Source organism: Epinephelus moara, chromosome 18 (assembly GCF_006386435.1).
Source record: "Epinephelus moara isolate mb chromosome 18, YSFRI_EMoa_1.0, whole genome shotgun sequence".
Lineage (NCBI taxonomy): Eukaryota > Metazoa > Chordata > Actinopteri > Perciformes > Serranidae > Epinephelus > Epinephelus moara.
Genome location: NC_065523.1, coordinates 37,157,284 through 37,175,328, shown reverse-complemented (window position 1 = coordinate 37,175,328; position 18,045 = coordinate 37,157,284).

Below are 18,045 nucleotides of genomic sequence, written 5' to 3'. Positions count from 1 at the left end.
GTTTATGTGATCGGCAGTCAGCGCTCTCTTCAAGTGTTGTTCATGCTCTTTTGTTGTTGTCTCTCAGTTCAGTTCGTCCTTTGACATTCTATACAAGAAACAGGAAGTGCTCCTTTTGTTTGCCGGCCGTTCGAACTAATTCAGCATGGAGTGCTACAGGTGTAACCTTACTGGCCTGACTCTGTGTGCTTTGTATTCTCATGTGTGCAGGTTAGGGTTTTGCGTGCATTGCTTACAGGTATGTGTGCGGTTTTGTGTCTTTACGGGGGCACACAGGAGAACAGGAACACGAATCCCCGCTGCTCTCCTTACAGTCACTTGAACCAGGACGGCTGGAGACAGATGGATGTTCCTGTTGACACTAATCCACTGTATGAGGTAATGGAGTTAGTCTGTGTTTGTGCACTCCTTCCCTGCCACTCCTGACTTACTGACTGACCTACTTAACCAACAACTCACGTGGCACCAAAGCAAGCACACACTGTTTCTTTCCCAGAAGCTTAGGCAACCGAAAGAGATAGTGTGTGTGTGTGTGTGTACCTGTGTGTGTGCCGGTCACATGCCACTCCTGCTGTTAGTAAACATGTTTATTGGTTTGATGAGATAAGACCGTGGATTGATCATTAATGAATTCTAGGGTGTGATTTCTCTTTGGAATTGTGTGTAAGTGTGTGTGTAACTGTGTGGGTGGGTGGATGGGTGAGTTCATGCAGTGATTCATTTGTTCATAATTACTGAATCTAGAGCGGGAGTAAAATCTTCTCAATAAAAACTATTGGATGTTGTTCATATGTCACATGTTGATACGAGGGTAATGCAGTGGTAATTATTCTGTCACCACTTTGTCCATATTGCCCACACTGGATTTGTAATAAGAAGAGGGTGTTGAGTTCATTAAAAACTGTGTTTAATTTAAAATAGAGTGGGTGATGGCAGCCACCGTGGTTTTAGGTACCTGGTTACCACCACTCAAACAATATAAAGTGGAAGTGAAAGGAAAATAGCCAGGAAATGGAGCAAGGCCATTAGAACAAGTGGCAGTAAGTGCATGGCTCCACATAATAAGTGTGTGTGTGCATGCGTGCATGTGTGTGTGTGTTCTCGTCAGCAGTTGGCTGCACACCTGTTGACTCTATGAACAACTTTAAGGAATGCTTTGACCTGGCTAGACAGGTTGTTTGTCTTTGAGCCGCGCTAAACGGATATATTAGCAGATTATTATCAACTCTCTGATTTTAGCAATTATCTCTCATTATTTATGAAGTTGTAAAATGTGCTGCCAGTGCCTCTGGATGCCAGACAGGAGCACTTTCATTTATTTCATTTGATGCTTATTTGATGGGGACAATTATAGTATACACATCAATAATCCAATGGAATTTTTTGCAGTATTTAAAGCTACTACTAATTTCCAGTGCGGTCACTGTAAGGGCCTTTTAAATACTTTAACATGGTTAAACTATATTGTACATTTTGCTGACCTTATAGGAACAACAGGAACACCTGCTGGCATACGCACATATACTAGGGACGCACGATGTTGGATTTTTTGCCAATATTTGGCTGATAACCGATACCGATGTTGATATATCCACTTTTTTCCCTTCCTAATTTTAGTGATCATAAAGTCTCTTCTGTAGTGGAATCTTTTATTGTGCAAAATAAGAAAAAGCACAATAATTAACGCAAATTCAACGAAAGTCCGCAATATTTGCGGGGATTTGCAGTTTTTCAGAAGTCCCGCAATTTTTCCGCGTTTTTTCACACTTTCCAGCCGACCGGAAGTCGTTTGAAACGTCATCAGATGCATCATCAAATGCGCTAATGTCATTGCAGTATGGAGAAAAGTTCTGTATTGACAAAAGAATTTGGTTTAAATGCATACAATATGTGTTGATTGCATTAAAATGTTATGTTTACAGAAGATGTAGCTTACATGTTGTTTTACAGTCACATTGTCTGGTTTGAGAGCTACAGTATTCACTCAGGATTTTTTGCAACATTATTCCATGTTGTGAAACTAATTAAATAAAACTAAAGAAGAGAACTATAAAAAACATTTGCAGCTATTTTTGTAATATTCAGTATGATTATTATAGCAGTTACATTACCTATTTTTTTGGAGGTAAAATCAATTATTTTTTTTCTTTTGTCATTTGCCGCAATTTTCCACAAAAAATTACATAAAAATGCAATTTTTGACAAAATTGGCCGCAAAGTTTTTTTTGCAGCGAGATCCTGGAGGGACAGATATATATACAAATAGACTGAATACAAACACATCTAACGCCCCCCATCCCCTGTACACATGACTGCATGGGTGCTTAGTTTTTAAAAATTCCTTCAGTTGAACACTAATATAATAATAGAATATAGAATAACCAATTACAACAACTTCACGACGGCTGGTTTTATTTTTCACCTTGTGATTCTGTGTGTGTGTCATCATGACAAATTTGGTCCTGAGTGAGATGCCTATCGTACTACTACCTTTACTACCTACCACTATAGCATCACAACCATGAAAGATGCAGTCACAAAATTTGCAGGGGTGTAGCTGAGATCACATTAGCCCCTTTTACACTGCCAGATTTTCAGCGAATGTTGGGCCGTTTTGCCGGCAAGCTGCGAGCGTTTAGACACACACAGCCGGATTGGCGAGTTGATCCGAGGTGCCCAATTTTCCGCCTTGTAGGGTAGACATATTGGTGGAAACCTTTTAGTTTAAACAGACTGAGGTGGCCTTCCACAACGGCAGGGGCTGTTGATGACTTGTGGGAGGAGCTGTTGATGACGCCACACGTGCGAGCCACTGGTGGTGGATAAACAGGAAACAGCTGATAGCAGGAATTAGCGAGCANGATTTTGTTTTTATACTGCCAATGCTGAAAGAAGACTGATTGGGCTTTCCTGCAAATTTGCACATTTCCTATCTAAAAAGGGCTAATGAGGCCAAGTTCGAAGATGGGGTGTGGTCTGAGTAAGGGCAGTGGAAACAGAGGGGGTAGGAAGTAGGAATGGGGCAGTTGGCCTATCCACTTTACCCCCCTGGCCCACATATCTTTTAAGTTGTGGGTTGCTGTTTTGTGGCTGGACTAATCCCCTCATTAGATGACCTGTAATTTTAAAATGTTCACGAGCTCACTCTATAAAAAAGGACCTCTGGCCAAAGAAATTATTCTGGTATGCAGTGTGACCTTATTCCTGCTCGTCATATCATGATGCTTGGGTTGTAGAGATCAGAGGAGATTGTGGTATGTGCACTTGATTGTATGTGTGTGTATGTTTTCTGCATGATATAAATCAGAATAGTCAGAGGAGTCAGATGAGATAAAAGAAATTCCAATAAGACAAGAGTCTGTACATGAGCTTGCATTTCTCTGGGGCTGTACTTAGGCACAACAATGCTTTGAGCTAAATGCTAACATCAGCGTGCTAACATGCTCACAGTGACAGTGCTACTTGCAGATGTTTTCCAGGTGTAATGTTTATCATCTTCACCATTTTTTTCAGTTAAGCGTATTAGTACAGCTGAGGCTGATGGGAAAGTGATTAGTTTTGCAGGTATTTGGTCATAAACCAAAGTATTGGGCAATGTTGACCACTGACGTTCAGATTACACTCAGTTCAGTGTGTGTTTAGTTTCAGTTAACCTGTGTCTTTCTTTATTCAGATAGTATATCCAGATACAGATTGCATGCTACTGTCAGGGATAAATGAGGCTGCAGAGATGAAATGCCACCAGTGTTTTATGTAATACGAAGGCATAACAACTTCATCCTGCCATAATGTTGTTTTTCCTGAGATGAACAAAAAGTTCTTGTGCTCTTATATTTACTTTATTATTTCTTATCCTTAAGGTCTTGCATCTGTGCACCAAGGTCCTGTGTGTTGTTTCAAAGACAATACATATAACAAGTCTTCATTGTTGTCGTTCACACAGATATCTGCAAGACCTTGGTGCGAAGATTTCAGTCGTCACACAGACGGAGGAGGAACAAGGAACCAGCACAGGTGGGCTCTCTTCTTCTCTCTCTGTTTATGTGTTATCATTAGAGAAGAGGACAGTTATCTGACGTCTTAATAACTGGACTAAGAACAGAGGATTTCAGTGTTTGAGGAAATGGACTGAATCCAATTTTTGGTGATATGTAACATAATACGGCAGTGACTCTAGCTAATAAAATCTTCGTGGTTATCTAATATTGTTTATATCACACATGTCATATAATACTTCATGATAATCATCCATCAAAACGGATTCAAACTTACGCCTCCTGACATTTCACCTATTTGCTGTATTTAAGTTATGAAGGCCTTTTGCGTAACAGACCCACGGACAGCCACATTACCAAACCAGATATTTTGCTTATTTCACAAGAAGCTCTCGCACCCTCATTAGTGTCCTCTTGTTTCTTTCTCTTACAACACAGTGACTCGTGTCTGTGCTCCAAGATCTTGCAGATGTCTGAGTAAACAATGACTAGTTGTTACAGCATGTATCTTTTTGGACTCGGACAAGTGAGGGGAAGTTTATCAGAGGCAGCAAGAGACTGACAGAGAAGGGTAGAAGAAGAACAAGAGCATGTGATAGAGAGTGATGGTGAGCTACAGAGACATGGACTGAGATACAAGGCCGGGCATTGTCTGAGAGCGGGTGTCTGGCTGGCACAATAAACCAGATCCACATGGAGGCCTATGAGGAATCCAGGCTCATGGCCCAGTCCTTTGTCTGTGGCAGGAAGCCATTGCCACTGTGGAGAGGGATAACATATCCTGAGATATGTCAGTCAACGGGACACTCTCACACACCTGCTTCCATTATGTGTTTATATGAATGCCACATCTCTAACTGTAACATAAACATAATCATATCTGACGTTACACCTAAACATAACCATCTAAAGACTAATATATGAACATATTTATGAGGATGATCTTTTAATTTTTATGTGTATCAATCAGTTTTTGTGTGAGTTTTCTTTTACGACTCCAGACGACAATGTTGACCTAGTGTGTTGGTGCTTTGGTTCTTCGGTGTAGGCTGAAAAATCAACTTTTGGACGGTTTGCCATGAAATTGTGGTGCCCCAAAGATGTGTCATAATTATTTTGGTGATTCCCTGACTTTTCCTTTAGGGCCACCAGAGAGTTACTGAGATGTCTAAACAATTATTGGATGGATTTGCATGGAATTTGGTGCACACATTCATGTTGGAATAAACTGTAAAAACGATAGTGATCCTCTAACATCTATTGCCACCATAGTTTATTTCTGGTTTATGACTACTTGCAAAACCAATTATGTTCCCATCAGCCCTAAGTCTATTTATTACAATACTTAAATGCCAAATGTACATTAAGAGGATTATTGGTGGCTGAAAAATGTCTCCAGTCCATAATGGATGTGAAGAGACTCTGATGTGCCAAGACTGTAAAGGTCAGTTCAGACCGATAATTCGTGATGAGATGAAGCTGTTTTAAAACGTAGCAGAGAAAAGTTGTAGAGAAAGAAATGGCTGCTTTGAGCTCGACTCAAGCCGGCTGATGGTGTCACCTGCAACTCAGCTGGTCAAATCACTGGCGCTGGTTTTAAAGCACGTCACCTGTTTCTACAGCCAATCAGCTTGTAGTGAAGGCTGCGGGTCAAGTCAAAATGACCACAGATGGCGTGTTGGCTTGCTGCGGCAGGTGTTCGCCCTCTGTTTCAGTCCTCACGGTGTGCCAGTGTCGTGAAAAGCTGCAAATCAGAACGGAAGCTGTTAGCCCCTTTTACACTGCCAAATTTTCCGCGAATGTTGGGCCATTTTGCCGGCAAGCTGCGAGCGTTTAGACACACAGAGCCGGATTGGCGAGTTGATCCGAGGTGCCCAATTTTCTGCCTCGTAGGGTAGACATATTGGTGGAACCCTTTTAGTTTAAAAAGACTGAGGTGGCCTTCCGCAACGGGAGGGGCTGTAGATGACTTGTGGGAGGAGCTGTTGATGACGCCGCACGTGCGAGCCACTGGCGGTGGATAAACAGGAAACAGCTGATAGCAGGAATTAGCGAGCAGCTAGTAGCAAGAGGGAAACACAAACCTGACAGACACTGTAAAGATGAGCAACTGGGGAGACAAGGAATTGCGCGCCCTCCTTGTCCTCGCAAACGAAGAGGCCATTAACCGTCAGATGACGGGGACGGTGAAGAACGGGCCGACTTACGAGAGAATCGCCGAAGGACTGACCAGCCGCGGCTTCCCTCCCACGTCACTGTTTACGTCACACGCTGAGCTACACGTTTTGTTACTTGCTCACGCCCCCCATTGCCCTGAAAAAGGCACATTCTGTATGAACCAAAGTAGGTAGGCGGCATTTTGCTGCACTCCCCGATTTTGTTTTTATACTGCCAATGCTGAAAGAAGACTGATTGGGCTTTCCTGCAAATTTGCACAACTCCTGTTTAAAAAGGGCTGTCGACTAGAGATGATACACTGTCTCATCTAGCTGCATTGGTGTGAACTGGCAGGGTTTTATAACGTTGCAGAATGGCGCATTGCAACACTGCTTTCCAATCTTATCCTGCAACCAAGCCTTCTAATATGGCTGACTAATCGCAGCGTATCCACTCATAACCTTTACATAATTTAAACCAGAGGGTGCAGGCCTGGACGACCATGACCTCCAGACAGAAGTTACTTTATTGCAACAGAAACAACAAGGAGTATCCACCCTGTCTGTCCGTCATAACACATTCTTCCCACACTAAAAGAAATGCATGTGTGGATTGTGTTAAATTGTGCATGTTAGTGTTTTTGCTCTTCTGGGCAGGAATTTTGCCGATGTGCCTCCCAGTGCGTCTCCAGTGGTGTTTGTCCAGCATCGCCTTGACCCCTGACCCTCTTAGGAAATGGCCGTGTCTTTTTTTTTCTTCTCCTTCTGACACCTGATCCCAGAAATAATCTCACACAGGGCTCACAATCCTCTCAGGTCTCCTTCACCTGAGGCCTGTTGTTGGCTGCTTTGTGACAAACTGGATGGAACTGGATGAGAAACTAGATTCAGTGGCTTTGTGTGTGGGAAGAAGCATCAGTTACACTTGACACACTCTGCAGCTGTGGGCGTATGTGTGTGTGAGTGACAACAACGTGAGAGAAGGCAACAGGCAACGTGAGCAAAAGATGCATGTCACCGGGGCTGCGATGTGTGTCACTGGATGGAGGTCACGGTGTTATCTAGCATGTGAGTTAAATAAGATGCTGCACAAATGTGATGCTTCAGCAGTCTGCCTGTTTGCTGAGGAGTATAACCACTGTACAATCTGTACAGTAAACAACTCCCTTTGCATTCTTGCATTTGTTTTGACCATCATCTCTGTTTTCTATGCAAAGCCCTCTGTGGATTAGATAGCGCTATTATGTGCTCTGAGTCTCATACAAAAGGTTCTTATTGTACCGAGTTGCGTAACAGGGCCACTGAATGCAGTTTAGCTTCTCTGCTTTCAGATCATATTTTGGCGATCGCACTGGGAGACCCTTGTCGGAGGGTTATCTCCTCTCCCCTCCCACCGCATCTCATTTTCAGTGTGAACCGTGGTGATGCTGACACCCTGCTGCTGCTGCTGCGTGCCACACTTCTGTCACTGCTCCCAATCTGCTGCTCAACTCAGGTTTCATGTTAAAATGGGAAGAGTTGTGTTTTAAATCTTGCCAGGACAGTGCAATGGCCTTTTATTAACTTGTTTTCCAAATCATCAGATGAGACGGGAAACGGTGAGGTAAAACAGTAGGCGACTTTGTAAACATGGTGTCTGCCTGTCAGTATCTTGAAGATGGGGAAGGTAGAAATTTGAAAAGGAACAAAAAAGAAAAGCAGAATTTAAGAATTTGAAAACCCCCAGTGCTGCGTGTCACAGTGGGCTGGGGGCCAGCAGCAGTGCCAGGTCTCACTTGTGTAACAGCACCAAGAGAGAGTTTACCAAAGAATTCTGGGCTGTCTGGTCCCCTGGAGCTAGTGTTTGCACTGGCTGGATTTGGGTTGCTTTGGCTGCTGCCTGGGGGTCTGTCTCCAGAGCTGCTGCCTGCCCTTCTCTAGGGGAGGTGGTCAGTAGCGGCGGGGAGTGAGGTGGAGGACACACTGTGATTCAAAGCTCTGGCATTCGTTAGCTGCGTAAACATAAACTAGAAGTTGCAGCTGTGAGCTTTTCACTCCAGTTAGCAGAAGGCTAAACCATAAGCAACATCTTCTCTCCATCTTTGAAACACTTTGCCAATATTCATACTCATTTATGTCAGGCTCTGTTTCAGACTTGATAGATCCATCTTCCTTTTTTGGGTTGCTTTGCATTGTAGGCAGTTGTTGCCAATGCTTGAATAACAACTTTCTCTGCAGGATTCTCCGCCATTGAATCAAACTTTCGCAATCTGAAGGGACATGCGTCTGCATTTGTAGAACAGCCAATAGGAACTAGGGTTGTCATGAGAACCATTACTTCGGTACCAAGTCGATACTCAAAAAATACGTTGGTACCTGTTTTTTTATGGTACCGTAAGTACCGGATACAACTTTGCCCTCAGTGGGCCCTGTCGATTCCTGACGGAACTGACAGGGGCAGTATGTGCGCATCAGTCGGTGCCGAGGACGAGTGTCGTCTTTGCTAGAAACAATGGCTTTTACAAGTGCTGCTGGAGCCACAACACCTCGGCTTGTCGAAAAGTCAGGTAGTAGAAGTCGTGTGTGGAGAGGGTCTCATTTACACCGCAAGTGATGCGTTTGCGTAGTGCTCGCGAACGGTTGCTGTTTACTTGCGTTTTCATTTAGGCGAGCATGTTAACAGGGTAGAGCAATCACACCGCATCCGTTCTACGGGCTGCTCGAGTCGCTCTGCTTTCGCGGGCAAGCTTGAAAATAGAAGAGATGCCGATTTTTTTGGCGAGTCGCGAGCGAATGGTCGTGGTATTCAACAAAAAATGAGAGTTTGCGTGTGTTGTGACCTCTCTCGGCCACCGTAGACATCTCCCCCTTGACCAAGCGAGACCTGACAGGCACATGTTTCATGTACTTACCCATTTGTGGTGCTAAATATTAATTCTCCAAGCGTTGGAATAATCACTGGCGCGCAAACCTGTCCACCCTGGGCTTTGGGTCCAAACTCACTTCTTCTTTGGGGTTTACTGGTGATTTGCAAACACGGTGCACTACCGCCACCAACTGTTTGGGTGTGGTTTGTATTTTGATGGGACAGCAGCGGCCGCAGCGCGTCTTTGGTGTGAACATATGTGTGCTGCCGCAACGCTTGTGGATCGCTCGCGGTGTAATTGAGGCCTTGGAATTAAAGTTAAAGTTTGAAACAGTTTTAATAAAGTAGTGAATTTAGAAATACATGAGTTCTGTTTTTTTATTTTTATCGTGGTATCGAATGAGTATCGAGAATCATGGAAATTCACTGGTATTGGTAACGACTACTGAAATTCTGGTATCATGACAAGCCTAATAGGAACGCCATCTCTCTGATATGACCTGTGATTGGTCAAAGTTTCCCATCACAGCCTAGATTTTCTAAAACCTGAAAAGAGGAGCTGCAGAAGTCTAGTCTTCCCTCAGACCACTTGAATTTCAACACGCCTAAAATGTCTGCCTATCTGAGCTTTAAAGGCACCAACTTTGCTTACATGCACAGATTATTTCGTTTTCTGCCCTTATTCCAAAAAAGACAATATTCCTACTGAGCTGTTTGCGTGGCTAATGAAAAATAAATACTCCTAATATTCCTGTTTACATGCAGCCACGCCCTTTACAACTTAATTGCCCTTCAAAAGAATTTCCCTTCTTTTCCAAATTTTTCTGACTAGAGATGTGAGTTTTTCTCTACCCCAGCCTTCAAACTGTTGGCTAGCTGACTGTAAATTTACAATAGGCCGTGTGTCGTAAACTGCGGTAAAAACTACAGTTGAGATGCATATTCTGAATGTTCTGTATACATGTCCAAAGGATGCTCCTAAAACCTGAATAATATCCACACATACCACGTGTCTTTATTGTAAAATGCTACATATGGAATAAGGCGTAATTTGGAATATTCAGGTGGTGGTTCACATATGCTGTTTAGATGTCCTGTATGAATTCTGAATAATATTGGAATATCAGTGTGCATGTAAATGAAGTCAATGACTCATCGGTGACTTACTCCTCCCCCTTAATATTTTTCATACTGCTCAGTCGATGAAGCATAACCTGAATGATTTAACTTGGTAGCTGCAGGACCGTCTGCCAGTGGTGTGATGGAGAGTGTGGAAAGTGTGCTTCCCCCAGAATGTGACACACTGCCCTGAACAGCAGACTCATAATGGAAGACTGTAGTCACCCACCCACACTGGTGCAGTCAGCTGCTGCTGGGGGGCCCCGAACACACTCACATTCCAGGCTGTGGAGAAAATAAAAATCACACCATCATCCTCTCCTTCTTTTTCCTTTTTCCTGACTCGATCCCACTCCTCTACTTTTGGTGTTGTCTCCTTAAAAGGTAGCCTTGTTTCAGCTCTGTAGACAAACAGTCAAGGCGCTGCATTAACACCAGGGGAAACTAACCGAACATGCTGGTAGATAACGGTCGCTCTTAAGAGGGGTCACAGCAGAGACGTGACATTCCTGCAGTCGGCCGTTGAGGCAGAATCAAAGCCAGCCGAGACACGTGACGGCAGTTTAGTCTGTTGGTTTGTGATCCCACCGGCTGCTGTATATGGTCAGGATTCTTGGAGCAGAGAGGAGATTTCCTCAGAAGTCAGGGAGGAAAAAAGGGAGGAGGGCTGGAGGGGGGTCGCCAAGAGACAGAGCCATGTTAGGAGGGCCAAATCTGAATTTTAAGCATGCCCTCATTTGCTGGAGCGCCTCTCTGCACCCGATCAACCGCTCCCCCCGCTGCACCTCTTTACCCCTCTGTTACCCCACAGCCTCAGGCCTCAGCTGCTTCACTGTGGGTTCACTCGAGGCCTCGCTGCTTGTAAAGTTATTTGGTGGAAGGGCAAGAGCAAGGCGGGGCCGCGCTGAAGAAAGGGGGAGGGGCTGACCTACATTTTCCCTGCTGCCTCCAGCGCCACGGTTTAGCGCTGTGTGGATCCCCACAAAGGGCTGATTGACTAATACCTATTTTTGGTTCAAACTATGGCAGCCAGACTCCAAAGATGTAAGATCACACCAGATGGTAGCTTGAGAAAGCACTTTGGCATGTAGCGGCTTAAGTTCATGTGATTTAACAGAGACAGATGTGACTGAAGTAAAAGGCACAATGTCTGTAACAAAAAAGTTCCTTTAGTTTATGACCAAATACCTGACAAACAAATGACACTAGTGTAAATGTTAGCATGCTAACCGCTAAACTAAGATGGTGAACATTGTAAGTCAGTCCAGTAAAGTGACATAGTTCAAAATACATGTATATGAGCTGAGTTTCTCCTGAGGTGGAGGAGGAGGGGATGGTTGGTGGCGCACAGTTGCCTAGCAACGGACTGCTGTTTAGGATCAACTATATTTGTCACAAGAAACCCTGGTATTTTTTAGCAAGACGTCGGGACATTTCCAAACATTTCTGGTAACAAAACTCGGCATTTTAAGCCAAAACATGATGTTTTCCAAACCCATTACCAATCGTTTTTTGTGCTTAAACCTAACCACATGTTCTCCACAGTGTTGTCGCAACATGAAATTAGAAATTGAAGCGTAAAGTACATATATGCTACATATATAATGTACAAATTTAACCTGTCTGTGGTTGCAGAAATAAACAATGCCAACATTTATTCTGGTGGTTGAGTTGCATAAACATTACACCTGCTAAATATTAGCATGTTAGCGTCATTTCAGCTGCAGGTCTTGATTTCATTTTTACTTCTGCAGAGAAAATTGTGATTACGGACTGATTATGTGATCTCTCGTGCATGTTTCACCCTCGTGGGGAAGCTCCTTGCTTACAGGTGAAAAGTGCTCTTAGACCCAGTTTCCTCTTGTGGGCAAAGTTTTATCGTCGTTCCTTTCAAGGGTAAGGCAATATGTTGAAATTTTCCAAGTGATCACCATCAGCCCAACAACTGGTGGTTGCCGATATGCATTCAAGCTTGACAGTTTCTACTGTTCCAACAATCACCAACTCTGGTTTTGTGGAAATAAACCTTTAAAGTTTAACTGTGTAAACTTTAGGGTGATGTAGTGGTGCCTTGTGGTGAGGACTGCAGATTGTAACCAGCTGAAACTTCTCCTGGTTAGAGTTCCCTCAGTGTTCATTGTTCAGGAGGTTTTTAACAGGAGCTGAATTATCCACAGAGGTCTCTTCGTCTCCAAAACAAACAGACCAGGGATCTCATTTATGAAGCAATGCATAGGATCCATACTAAATATGTATGTACGGATAAAAGCAAAAATAGCGTGCGCCAAAATATATTCAACAGTGTCTACAGTCAGACTTCCACCTCACCATCTGTGTCGCCAATTTCCCATCTCCAAAATGTTCATAAGCATGAGTCAAAGTTCCTCCCATCATGTCTGATTGTATAGATCACAGCTTTTCTGTGGGAAGTGGCATACGCCTCTTTCAGGCCTCATTTTGTGTGTATGTTACAAATCAGTGGTTTTCCGACATTGCTCAGTGCAGTTGGGCTTCTACCTATGGAGGCCAACACAAAAACTTGAATGGCCCTATCTAGAGCCAGTGTTTGGGACATCTGTTTTGGGCTACTGTAGAAACATGGCAGTGCAATGTGGCAATCTCCATTAACAAGGACCCACTCCCTATGTAGATATAAACTGCTCATTCTATGAGAAACGGAAACACAATAATTCTTATTTTCAGGTGATTATACCCAACAGAAAACATACTTATTATATTTCTGCCAATATATCCCCCTAAATCCTACACCCCAGACCTTTAATTTATCAAGTTAGCTGTAAAAATATGCTGAATCTATCAGATATATCTAATTTATGCTGTTCTTCTAAGCAGACCATTAAATTAGCAAAATATATTCGCAGAAATTGCCAAAAAGCTCACCCAAAACAAAAACAAACAGTGATGTACTCAGCCAGTCACCAATAACTTATGTATTCGTCCAGCCGTCCAGTCCTAATCCCCACTTCCTGCCTGGCTGACCCTGGTGCCTCCTTACAGGGAATGACAGGGTCGAGACGCTGAATATCAATGCTGTACATATTGTTCATCCACACATAATAATCCATTCCACATGAGTTGGCAGACAGACACAAAGAAATGTGAGGAAACTGTAAAAATGTGTCTTTTTGTTGGTATTTAATTTTATGTATCACACACTGGATTTGGCTATTATGGTGCAAAAGCTTCTGATTCACCTGCGTCACTGCTTTTATCTCTGACCCTACTTTTTACTTTCAACGTCATCCATTCAGCTGCCGCAGAAAATAATCCTTGAGTGAACCACGCTGGACTATTTTACAAGGTGTTGACAATATATAAATGTACGCTGTGTATGCAGTGCTGTTGGCTTTTGTACGTGCAGTTCCTTTCACGAGAGATGTCTGTTTACACTCATCTTAAGTATGCATCAGTAATGTCAGGACAGCATGTATTACTGTGACACATAACACTCTTTGTTTCCTCATTCCTGACACTCCCATTGTCTGCAGACTCACACCAGTTGTTAGACTACAGTCACAGACACACACACCAGCAACACCTGTGATTGTGACTTTCCACAAGGTCACTCTGGCTGGAGTCTTTCCAGAGTCAACAGTAAGCATTACACATGGCCAACTGCCATTTCCGTGTGGCTCGGTGAAACGTAGGAAAAAAAAAGTATTTTGGGTGACGAAGACGTGGCCTCAAAAAGTCGACAGAGAGCTGATGAAGCTTTAAAGCTTTTGAGTTTAAAGCTTAGTTACAGACTGTCACAGAAAATATCTGTTTAAAAGGTTAAGATGTCTCGTGTTCTTTGTTTTTCTTTTTTTTTTTCCCGTCTCTCGTTGCTCCTCTGGCAGAAACACATCACATGTGACTGCTGACCTAATTTTTAGCCATGGGTGGGGAATTGAAAACAAAAACAGAGGCAAAGCAAGTGAGGGTAATTTGCCGTGTGTTAATCCTCCCCTCACTGACACACACACACACACACACACACACACACATAGACATCCACCCACCTCCATGCACACACACACACACACACACACACACATTATCGTCCTCAGGCCCCCTGCCCGAGCGCTCTAAAATCAAAACAAACATTCCACACTCACCCTGCGAGGACCCCACAGTAACACAGGCAGCCCTTTGCTATTCAAGTGTAACTACAGGCAGCAGGTTGCATGATGTTGTGTAATACCTTCCCCTGTGCTTTCCAACCTCACCACAACACTGTTGGCCTGAGATATGCCCTGAAATCACTGTTTGCAGTGAAGAAGTGTTGTTATAGTAAACAAAACATCTAAAAATACCACAGCACAAGTTATGAGATTTCAACAAAAGCCACATGTTACATCACAAGTGTCAAACATGTCCTGCAGGCCAGAACTGACCCACCAAAGGGTCCAAACCGGCCCACTGGATCTCTTTGCACACCTTATATTGATGCTTTTGTAAAAGCTGAGAGGTTTCAGGTATTAAGAGCAGGTTAAACAGTGAGGGGCCAACATCATGTAAAATGCTTCATCATTAGTGCCGCTGCTATATAGAAATCTCCTTGTACGTAATTAACTCATCATTTCTACTTTAAGCAGCCAGGGTCAGAGATGAGCAAAGATTATAAATAGAGCACCCTGAGATAAGCAGTGGTGGGTCGACTACTGGAAATCTATACTCAAGTAAAGTCCAATTATCATCATAAAAAATGACTCAGAGTACACGTTACTTTCCGTGTAGACAGGTGTAAAATAATGATATTAAGCAGCTTATTTTTTGTGTGTGTGTTAGAGTGCGTCACGGGCCACATATCTCTGTCCGAACCGAGCCCGACATTATTTAATTACTAAAGCACTGAGTTTGTGTCACACAGTTGTTATGGTTACAGGCTATTTAACAGGCCGGGCGTGCGCCGTGGGTGCTCTGCGGAGAGGGAGACCTCCATGTTTGAGACGGGAGCGGGAGGCGGGAGGTCTGACGCTTCCAGCGAGGGGAGAGGGAGAAATACAACAAAATAAGATAAAATAGGAGACACCTGTCTTCCTCTTTTATTTTATTTTCAGCGTTTAATCAAGGCGGAGGCTGGCGGCGGGAGGTCCGAGGCTTCCAGCGAGGGGAGAGGTAGAAACAAACAGCCAGTGTATGGGTGTGTGTGTTATGTTCAGGTGTTGTCACGTAAATAACAGTGCCCAAGCAATAAACAGGACAGACAATAGGATTTTATTCATTTTTACACTACATTTTCGCTGAAAGCTGACCGAATCCGACCCGAGCCCGAATACAATTTATACATTTTTGACCGAACCTGACCCAACCCGTCGGGACCCGTTGGGCTCGGATCGGGTAGCCACACTCTAGTGTGTGTATGTGTCCCCTATAGGGGCCTATCTGAATTTCTGACTTTGAGAGATATTATTTTGTAATATAACTGAATTTTCTATCCATACATATAAACTTTAAATATATTAAAATTATAAGGCATCTTTGAGTAAACTGCGAGTAATATTTAAGTAGGCTATCTCGTGGTCGAGTGTCCTCTTTTTTGGAAATCAAAATATGGTCACCCTACCCTACCCCTAGCCCTTGCCCATTACCCCTGGGCCCTCAAAATGAAGCAAAGACGGGTAGGGGTAGAAATCTTTCTGTAGGAATTGGGCACCGCGTCGGTTCCATTCACGCATACGTCACCATTTTTGAATTTAGTTTGATGAACGAGAGACGACAGGGGACTTCTGCTAGCTAGCTAACCAGCTAACATTACGAGGCAGCATTGTTTTACTAGACTGCGTGTTAACGTAATGTGAAAAGTCCGACAATTTTGCACAACAGGACAGATGACAGACGCCAGATAGTGCGAGCTAGCTAGCTAGCTAACAAGCACCCTGACGACATTAACGTTAGCTATGTATGAACTTTTTTTCCCGCTTCTTGCTCGGTGGTAGCCATGGCGACGTCTACCCCTCGCTGGCAAGTCAGCATCTGAAATCCCTCGCTCCAAAGGGCTAGTTTCATACCCACTACCCCTCGTTAGGCCCCCTACCCCTACATGCAAAAAGGGAACTGGGACACCACTACCCCTCACGGGAACGCGCAAATGTAGGGGTAGGGCGAAGGGGGGGGGGGGGTATTGGGATGGGCCCTAAGATAGCCCATACCAGTGGTTCCCAACTGGCCCAGCCATGGGGTCCAGATTTTTCCCTAGTCATTACCTCAGGGTCCACACTGTTTAATTTATTCAGCGCCATACTTGCGTTTGGCAGTGTTTTGGAGCTAGTTTGCTGTCTCTGTTAAGAAGCAGTCTGTTATTCACTCACTCTACAGCAGGAAACGGCACTTGTGTCCATTCAGAAAGGACCCGCAACCTACTTTTGGAAAGTGACCCACCATTTGGGACCCACTTGCCTATACAGTTGAGATATGAATAATATTTTCCTCCATCTTTTCCTCTCTGCCCCTCTTCCTTTTTGTAACATCAAAGGTTAACTTTGCATGTGAAAAATCAACATAGCTAACGTTAGCTAGCTCCTTCTTTGCTCTAATACTTGCATTATATTATCATTATATCAGTGAAAGAAAGGGAACAGTTTTGAGGTGTTACTGGTCCGACCTTCTTGATGTTAAATTGGGCTGTACGTGGCCCATGAGTGTGACACCTCTGTCATACAGGACAGGCTTTGGCACTTTTTATCTTGATAACATTTTATTGTGTGCACGTAGCTCCATGTGCTCCATCGTCATTAAAGGGATAGTGCACCCAAAAATGAAAATTCAGCCATTATCTAGTCACCCATATGCCGAGGGAGGCCCTGGTGAAGTTTTAGAGTGCTCACATCCCTTGCGGAGATCGGCCGGCGGAGCGGATAGCACACCTAATGGCAGACGGCGCCCCAGACTAACGTCCAAGAACACAAAATTGAATCCACATAGTATCTCCATACTGCTCATCCGTAGTGATCCAAGTGTGCTGCAGATAATGGCTGAATTTTCATTTTTGGGTGCACTATCCCTTTAACCATTATCAGTAAAAGGTTCATTATAGTGTGTGTCACAAAAGCTTTCATAGCCATCAAGTCAATATTTAGATGAGATTAGCCCAGTTTCATTTATGACTCTTGTTTTATATGTGCGCTCCCTTTAGCAGCAGCACACTTGACTCAGGCCTACTGTTGACAACACTATTGTTTTATATCACTGAGTTTCATACTGATTGTACTGAGGCTTATCGTCACACTACATAAACACATTCCTTTTCATTTACTTAATCTCTCCGTCTTCCTTATGGTAAACCATTAAACTATGATATTGTAAAGATAATAAAGGCTGCAAACATCCTCTGAGAATTAGCTGGCATTGCACAATCAATTACTCAACACTGTAATAACAGAAAAACTTTTTTTTCACTAGATACCAGACTAGTTGATATTGGCAGCATCAGTGCTCACTGTTATTGCAGTTGTGTAATCCTGGTTGAACAACATTGCCCCGTCAGTGGTCACATGTTGTTCCTGCATTGATTTATTGTTTTGGCCTTTGGAGTGACTGATGGTTTAGGGACATAATCAGATTGTAAGTGTTTTATATTTGTTAAAGGGACAGTTCACCCCCAAATCAAAAATATATATTATTCCTCTTACCTGTAGTATGCAGGTTGTTTTGGTTTGAGTTGCCAATGGTTGGAGATATTGGCTGGGGAGAGGAAAGGTCAGGAAGAAAGGTGATTGAAGTGACTTTGAACGTGGCATGGTTGTTGGTGCCAGACGGGCTGGTCTGAGTATTTACTGGGATTTTCAGCACAACCATCTCTAGGGTTTACAGAGGATGGTCCCAAAAAGAGAAAATATCCAGTGAGCCAAAATGCCTTGTTGATGCCAGAGGTCAGAGGAGAATGGCCAGACTGGTTCAAGATGATAGAAAGGCAACAGGAAGTCAA